The sequence below is a fragment of the Caloenas nicobarica genome, chromosome 4 (genome assembly GCF_036013445.1).
Source record: "Caloenas nicobarica isolate bCalNic1 chromosome 4, bCalNic1.hap1, whole genome shotgun sequence".
Taxonomy (NCBI): Eukaryota; Metazoa; Chordata; class Aves; order Columbiformes; family Columbidae; genus Caloenas; species Caloenas nicobarica.
Genome location: NC_088248.1, coordinates 27,246,296 through 27,255,669, shown reverse-complemented (window position 1 = coordinate 27,255,669; position 9,374 = coordinate 27,246,296).

The following is a 9,374-nucleotide window of genomic DNA, read 5'->3' as shown; positions in this document are numbered from 1 at the left end:
TACATTTCTCGTATGTTTCACTGGTAACACTTCTGGTGCTATCAAAGGGCCCTGCTCATGTACTATTGCATCTTGTTCTAAAATAAATACCAGACTAAAATGTGGGGGAAAACACTTAATTTCATTGTATGTAATGTCAGAGGGAGAGAGGGAATAATTCTTTACTCTTTTTTCTGCTACAACAGTAAAAGCAATTTCCCTAGGAAAACGAAACCAAACCAAACCAAACCCCAAAAAACTCTGCAATGACTGTTAACAGTAAAAACCTGCCTCTGTGTAACACCTCCCACTTGGGAATATGAACAGATTTAGTCAAAAACCTCAACACTAGTGACAAAAGTATTAATATGAGAAGCCAAAGGAATGGTGAAACCCATGGACAAGGGTTTTTCCAAATGATGACATGGTTTTGGCTACCTACTTTGAGATTCAAATATACCTGGCTTACAAAAGGAGCTCAAGATGCACTCTGAAAATCACACTGCTTTACAGCTTTCAGCAAAACTGAAGGCATCTGCAGCCAAAAACTGGCCCACTAGACACAACACTAGGAAAATTTTGCCACTGCTGATGAGGGACACGAGATGAAGCCCATAGAAAGCACGTGCAATTTAAAATCCCTTCAGTATCTGGCACTGAGCAGGTAATCTCACACAGGGTAGTAGTAAAGGACTGCTGACACTGAGAAGCATGTATTGGAGACAATTACAAAAAAAGCTGTATGTTTCTAAAGCTTGGTCATCATTTGAAAATGGAAGGCAAAAGATTCAGAAAGGGCTTTACTGCTGTGCCACAGCTGGAAGGGAAAATTCTGTATTTTCCCTTTGCTGTTCAGAAACTATTTTGATTGAGTTTTATTTGTGTAAAGAATATTTGGGGAAGATTGGGGAAGAAAGCAGACATTCAGAAGGTCACAGGTGGCCTGATAAGCTGCAACTTCAATTTCTGCAGTCTATAACTGAAGGAAGAAAGGCTGTTGTGTCTTATTAAGTTTTCCTCCTTCAGTATTTCCAGCCAAATTCTAGAATGCTCTTGTTGAGCTCCTCTAGCAATGACAAGCAGGCAAAAATATGGTATTTCCAGCATTAGGGATCTCACTGCAATAGAGGGTGCCTGCTGTCAGGGCCCTGAATGCACCAATTGGCCTTACTAGCTCTGACAAGCCTCAGCCAGAGCATATCGCAACCACACCCTCACCCACAGGCCCAGAAACTTATTTAAACTCTGGTTTTGGCATTTTTGCCCTTTTTGAGCTACACAGGAGGAGTGCCTGTCTCTGGTTCAGCATCAGCATTGGGTCTGCCTGGCTACAGACAGTACTGATCCCGACCCCTGACCTGTCAACTCAATTTTCTGGCTTGACTTTGGATTTGCCTCACTACCGTGAACTTACTTGGTGATGTGGACTCTTGGCTGAACCTGTCTGATCTCTGGGCTTGCCTGGCTCAATTTGCTCAGGTACTATGGGAGGGGACCTGGGAGTTACTTGCTTTGGAACCTGTGTTTAAATAAAGATGCTTTCAAATGGATTCCATGCATTTACTTCTGGTGCAAGCAACACTATTCTCACTTGGTACCCTCCTACAACATCCCCTTTTTACGAGTGTCTCCTCATACATACCTACAGTGCTTGATCTCAAGCTTTTTGAAGTAAAAGATTCCAATGGACGGTCATTTAATAATCAGATGCTTATTATATTCATACATTTCACACCTTCTGAAACAGAACAATTAAACTTCTGAATTCAAAAGACAGGAGAACTCTGCACATGTACAAAGAATTTGATGTTACAGAAATGGCAGCGGCTGTAGAACTAGCATGTAGTTACAGTATAGTCATGCAATTCTTTGATACCTAGGTGCTTGAAGCTTGCCCTGTGTCACATACCAGAAGAAAATCCAGGTAGTGTTTTAACTGAAGTTATACTGTTAAGGCATGTGAGATCAGGAAAAAAAACCTCAGGTTACACAAGTGAAAACTGTGATAGGGAAATCACCTCAATGATCTCAGTGGGGTGAATAAGACCCTTGCAATCCCCAACAATTTACTAGGTCAAGTAATGCAGAAGAGAAATAGGTCATACAAATTCTATATAAGAAGTGTGACCTGCATGAGCTCATGGCAGGAAGTTCAACTTTCAGCTAATGTCTATCATTGGCATTACAAGGAAAACAAAACAGGCTCAAATGAGGACCAGTGTGTCAACTGTAGCTGAATTTCCTGGCTCTAAGAAGTGGAGCAAAGCCATAATCCAACTTAATACCTTTTTCTGTGTTAATTTATTTGTTCATAAAATTCTATAGGTATGAAATATATTGTTTGAATCCTTTCCAGGGGATTATAAGGCAGATTTCTTTCAGAAAGGAAGAAAACAAGTCTTGTTTTTCTGAATTACAGATTCTGTTTCCATTTTAAAAGGTCAAAGTGCCTAAATTGTTAAAGATAAGCTTGTGCCCCAAATTTGCATATTTTCAAGCAAAATACACAGAACAAATGTGATGGTTCTTTCAAGGGTCTTCTAGATTCACACTGGAAAGTATACTTGATAACCCACAAAGCCTAATTTTGTAAAAATAAAACCCAGTTTCACTTACATTGTCTGAGGTCTGTGCCTGTTGTGTGGAAGAACTGCGCCAATACTTCATGTAATCACATAACCCAAGGCAATTCTTTGCTCCTGTTTGTTTAAGCATATATATTCTTTACTAAAATAAAAATATTAATCACTCAGTTCTCAAGGCCTTTAAAGTAACTTTCCTCCATGCTGTATACTTTAGAGTGTTTCTTTTGCTGAACCTCTAGAAGAGTCACGGTAACTCAAACACATCTCCTGTGGGACAGAGAGCTTCCAGCTCTGCAGCTGTGTAATTTTATAGAGCAGGAGTCAGGCACAAAGAAATAAAACCTAATCTTCAGAGGTAATTAATTTGCTCTGGAATGACTTTTGAGGATTACAGTCTCATCTTTGATGAGATCTTTGCAGGTCCTGGCCTAATCAACTATCTCAGATTCACAAAACTCAGCAACAAAGCCAAGAGCTATCCTGAACTCTTCCGAATTCTAGGTTAATCTTTCCTCTGAGTTATCCACCTTCCACACCATGTACATGCAATAAATCTAATTTACTTGCTGATTTTTCCCTGGGTTGTCCCTATATTTTTCTTTCACAAGGGACCTTGGTTAAGCTGAAAATTCCTAATGGTTTCACAAGGGCACTTCTAAAGTAAGGCATTGAATTAGTCTTGATTATTGCTCTCACAGATACCCAGCAACTTCAGCAGTTATAAATACACAGCAGATGTGAAAATCAGGCCATTTATTTAAGAATTCATATGCAGATTCAAGGGTACAACTTTAAATGTCAAAGGCCATGTTGTTAATGTGCCAGCAGAACGTTAACATCACATCCTGTACCAGATACACACTAGCTAGAAAATATGCATGCCTATGTTTTATTCTCACAAAGTGATTTCAGGTCCTTGGGGTGAGCCTTAGACAAAATTTCTGTATTCAAATACCCAAATGGGAATAGGAGCTTCAGATCCAGATTCTGCTCTCAGCTTTGCAATTCAGGGCTCTCCTTGGCTGCTTGGGACAAAAGCAAGTAGCTGCTGGTTGTGCAAGAGTGCTGACAGGTGTGGAAAGGCTCTGTCCGATTTCAAAGAGCTGCGGCTCAGCCATGGGGCAGTATGCAGAGCATCCCAGGGCTGAGCCACTGCTACTATGCTTCATTTTTATCGAGGCAGCGTGCAAAAGTTTGGCTTCAGACTAGTTGCCCATTATTCTAGATACTCTTCAAAAACAAGAAAATGGGAGGTTTGCTGGTGCTAGAGTCTTACAACCAGCTGTAAGCTCTGCACCGAATGCACTAAGATGCCATCTGGTAAGACGGCAAGTGCTGCTAGAAAACCTGTATAAGCACTCTGCTATTCCTGAATTTTATAAGTGTAAGTTGTCTGCTGAGTTTATGCTGAAATAAAGGAACTAATTTATCTGCTTACTGATGCCCTTACAGGGACAGGTGATTATGCTGAACCCACAAATGAGCTGCAGCAGGAACTTAGGCTGAGTGGTGGTGAAATGCTGACTGCTCAGAGCAGAAGTATTCTCACTTTGCAAGAATGTTAAAATGCTGATGGCTGCTCCCAGGCAGGAAGCTGTCCTGCTGCCCTTAAAGAGGGGCCACCACCACTGTTTCAAATGGCAGTGTCCTTGCTTGCGTGCCATTAGTGCAGAAGTGACTTCTTACATGAGGCTCCCAGGATGACACTGTGCAACACAGTGAGATTGCAACATGATGTGGGTATGATTTTATTGTCTTGCTGGAACTCATCACCAAGTCCCTGCCTCGAAGTAAAAGGACGTTGTGAAAATGGCCTTTGGATGTCCCCACAGCAAATGATTTATTGTGAAACAAGCAATGGCTGGTGCATGGGCTTGAGGACAGTGCCCTGAAAAAGAGCAGAAGTGCAATATACTGACACTGCCTTTTGCAAATAAACAGCACAGGGAGACAAATACTGGGTCTGAAAGACATGTCTGTGGGCAGCTCATCTTAGGCAACAACTGCTCTTCTACCTCCAGCCTGTTTGTTTTCTCTTTATAGCATAGGAGTCACATGCAACACAACGCTGTAGCTGTAATGCTATAGTTGTCATAGTAGATGTAAACTAGAAACAGTAACAGTATGGTCTGGTTGCTTCCTGAGTAGCACTGAGTTCCTGATACCCACACTGGTTTCTGTTGAGGTTCAGGCGTTCAGCACAATATTACAGATATCCAACACCTCCTTAATTCACATCCATGGCAGGAAGAGCCAACATGACTGAACTTGCCATGAAATAAAGTGACCTATATGTTAGTAAGGCTTCATAAAGGCAGGTTTTGTTCTGTGATAAAAATGTCACTATGTCTTGTAATTCTATTGTGTCGTATTTGATGGTACCTTAGCTCTTTAAGACTTCAGAGCAATTGTCACTAATCCTTCAGATGTTATCTGCCAGCTAATACAGCATGTCTGATGCTTCATACAATGGATTACAGTAAATAATTTTCTAGGCTATGTTGTTACAACTAAGGATGTAGTTTGAGGCATACATTTTCAGAGAAGCCAACATAAGAAGTTCCTATGCCTTCCTCAATCCCGGGGCTCTTGTTCCCACCTCTCAGAACAGCTTTTGCACCATCTTCTCAGTTATTTTACTACCATTGTCGTAGAGCCAGAGTATAAAATAAGTGAAAAGATCGGCACTGGACTGAAAAAAACTTGTCCTTGATAAGAATCATCTCAGAAATCTCAGCCCATTCCTATTCCCAGATCTCAAAGTAAGTCCCAGGTCTTCCACTGAAACTCTGATGTGACTGTATGTTAATGGGAAACATTATTTCTTTCTGGATTAATCTGTCCAAAACTTGGTAAAACAGCACAATAAGCGTTAGTTATTGGGAAATATCTTTGATTCAAAAAAGAAATAAGGAGAGGCCAATAAAAGAGGACTTCCAGGATCTCCCCATGGTGCAACACAACTTGCCTTATGTTCTGCCTAAACAGTAAGACATAATTTTTAGTATCTTCAGAAGGGAAGCAATTCTTTTGTCATCTGAACTTGTGCCACCTGGTTTACACTTCTTACTGTCAACAAATCACAGAAGTACTCAAAAAATGTGTATGAAAACCAAACTTCTTTGCTCTTATTCCTTCTGCTACAGGTACACGTTTTTCTTCTGGAATTTCTTTTGGTAAATGATTACCATAATGTTTGGCATTTCCTTTCAATCTGAGTTGTGAAAAGAGTAGGACATGACTGGCTTATATGGAATTACAAGCATTCCTTTCAGAATGCACTGTGTTGAGTTTAAGACATGACATACAATTTTTAGTTAGTAACTTCTGAAACAAGTATCACAAAACACCAATGAAAAAAGTACATAATAAAAAGTTCTACTGTGATGGAAAGCTTTGGACAGGATCTTCTCGTCTGTCACGGCAAGAGTGTTTATGCCAGAGCAGTAAAGAACACTTCAGTTTTTCCATTTTCAATGTATTTTTCATGTAGACAGTGATGATAAATTGAGCTCTATCTTGACACTGGGCATAAAAGACTAAAAATTTCAATGAGGCTGCACAAATATACTCCAGAACTCATTTTTTTCCCTTCCTGTCCAATTCCATACCCTTGAAGCTCAAGCCTTATTACTTACAGATTTTAATAACAAAGGCTATGAGTTCAAGTGTCATATGTAGCTGTTCCCTTTCCCACACTTCTATAGCATAGTTCAAAAACTCATGTCAAAAGTGAACAGTGACGTTCAAGTCAATAAGTGCACATCCTGCTCATTTTGCAACATTAGCTGGAAGGAAATTGTTTTCAAACTCTGGTTTAGTAACCATTCCTGATCAAAAATACTGTCACATCTCTTTCAATAAAGTGCAAACCAAATCCTCATGAATTAATAACTGTGTAGTGTTTTGTAACTAACCACCACTTGTCAGAATGAGATGAAACACTTGAGCCCCTGTCACTGCTTCTGGTAAGCAGAACTAGACAATTTTATTATCTGCAATACTTTCCAAAGTGACTTTCTTGTCACAGAGAAAAGCATTTAAAAATTCCAGAAACAGAGCTAAGAGGTGCAGTGTGGTTACAGGACCTTTGCGGCTCCACATGCATAAGTTAAAGCTTTTACCAAAGATGGCTCCAAGTTAACACAATTGTAAATAACTACATACTTACTCAGGCTGGACAGCCAAATGCTTTGGATATACGGCATTCGGTAATTACTCTTTATGGTATTATTGCCTGATAATTGTTTATCTCCCAACTGTACTAGCCTTCTATGCTCATGAAGACTTTTGTCACTGTTGAAACACAAAAGTAACAATAAAGCTCATGTACAGTTGGAGGAGTGTTAGAGCAGTCATGTTACTATGCTATGAGATCTTGATCTTATAACATATGATTCAAGGTTGCACATAAAGTTACAATTCTGACTGCCATACGTTGCCAAAGCAACCGTCATCACCCAACTGCTTTGCCAGGACTGCTGAATCCCTCAGGTTACAGGTGAAATGGAGGCACAAATTCAGGTTCTGGCAAAAACTTGACTACAACTTTTGTAATGGTGCTCCTTGCTGGTTCGAGAAATTTCACTCTCCCGTGATCCTGTTACCACACCAAAATGACCAGGTTATTAGCATAAATCCTACTGCAGGCAACTGTGGCTGCAGTATCTTCAATGGTAGAGTTCAGGATCCTGAAAGGGGGGGTCAAGGTAAGAAAAAGGATCACAACCATGGATTTCAGGAGAGCAGACTTGGAGCTCTTCAGGGATCTGCTCAGAAGAATCCCATGGGATCCTGGAGAGTAGAGGTGTCCAGGAGCACTGGTTGATTTTCAAGTATCACCACCCTGCCAAGCTCAAGACTGGTCCATTCCAGTACGCAGGACATCAAGCAAAGGCAGCAGGAGGCCTGTGTGGATGAACAAGGAGCTCCTGACAAAACTCTAACATAAAAAGAGCATACAGGACGTGGATGCAGGAGTAGGGAAAACATTTTTAGTTGTGTTAGTCTTGATGTTAGTACCTGAAAAAGGTGAAGCGGGGAAGTTCTCACTCTCAGGGCTTTGTTACAAATCAGACAGTGAATGGTGAGCTTACATTTACTTCCTACCTGCTCTGAGGAATCCCTAGTCTCTAAGATTTATTCCATCAGACCTTCTGGGTATTGGGAAGACAGAGTTGCTTTTGGAGCATCTCAAAGATCCTTATGAAGAACACACTAAGCATGAAGGAGAAAAATATTGTCTCAAAATATCTGAAGTCGTTTAAGATTGGAAAATAGTAGTGGATTTTGTGGAACAGGACTTGGTCAAATGCATCAAGTAGAACAGTAAAACTAGAATATATGAGGACAATCTTTTCGGGAGACAACCTTGTAAACTTCACCATAGCCAAAAGTAGATGCAAACATAAAGTTTAACCAAGAAGAAGGGGTCCTAGGTCTCTTGCATTTCTCATTTATTCTCTGAGAGTCTGTGAGAAACTCTTCTGGAGGACATCATACTACCAAATGAGTTTTTGTCCTCTGAAACTGAAGAAATCATGGAGATTTTGCAGAAGCCATGGAAATATTTTCTGAAGAATATGTGTGATTGACAGGATGAACGTTATGAAAGACTGACAAGCCAGTGTGCCATCATGCATGCCACTTCAGAAATGAAAATGATGAAAGAGATGCTGGAATCAAAGCTTATAACGACTCTTAACAGTTCCCAAGCTCTCCAGTGGTTATCACACTTAAGAAGAATGGCGAAGGGATATTGTTTTGTGTAGGTGATTAAACATTCCTCTCAGTGACTACCCCCGGTGCATGTCTTATGCTCATAATGGATGGTTTTCTAGTTAACTGTACTGGGATTGGATATGTCAATGGGTTGGACATATCACACTGATATTGGCAGACCTGCAGCAAAAAAATGCTGGGGAGAATCAAACTCCTTGCTGTAGGCTTATATCCTTGACCTACATGAAAGATTCAGATGTCTAGGTTTGGCACAGGCCACTGCTGGTCTGTGTCAACACAGGCTATTTATGCTAAATTGGAAGTGGGTAAATTCCTTTATTCTAATTACATTATTTTATATGAGAGTAAATTAGCTCTGGGCTGGGAGTAAGTAAAACAGAGATATGTATGAGTAATTTTCACATCTTTTATTGAATCCCAATGACAAATACTTTTCCTACAATAAGTAGAATCATGGAATAATTCAGGTTACAAAAGACCCTTAAGATCATCGAATCCAACTGTTAACACTGTCAAGTCCACCACTTTTAAATACCTCCTTGGATGGTGATTCAACAACTTCCCTCGGCAGCCTGTCCCAATGCTTGACAGCCCCTTCCATGAAGAAATTCTCCTAATATCTAATTTAAACCTCCTCTGATGCAACTTGAGGCCATTTCCTCTTGTCCTATTACTTGTGACTTGCAAGAAGAGACCAACACCCTCCTCACTACAATCTCCTATCAGGTAGTTGTAGACAGCGATAAGGTCTCCCCTCAGCCTTCTTTTCTCCAGGCTAAACAGCCCCAGTTCCCTCAGCCGCCCCTTATCAGACTTGTGCTCCAGACCCCTCACCAGCTTCATTGCCCTTCTCTGAACTCGCTCCAGCACCTCAAGGTCTTTCCTGTAGTGAGGGGCCCAAAACTGAACACAGGATTCAAAGTGCGACCTCACCAGTGCTCAGTACAAAGTGACAATCACTTTCCTCGTCCTGCAGGCCACACTATTTCTGATACGAGCCAGGATGCTGTTGGCCTAATAGGATAAATAGGAGAAGATGCCTTTTTTTCAAAGAGAATCCAAGCCCAG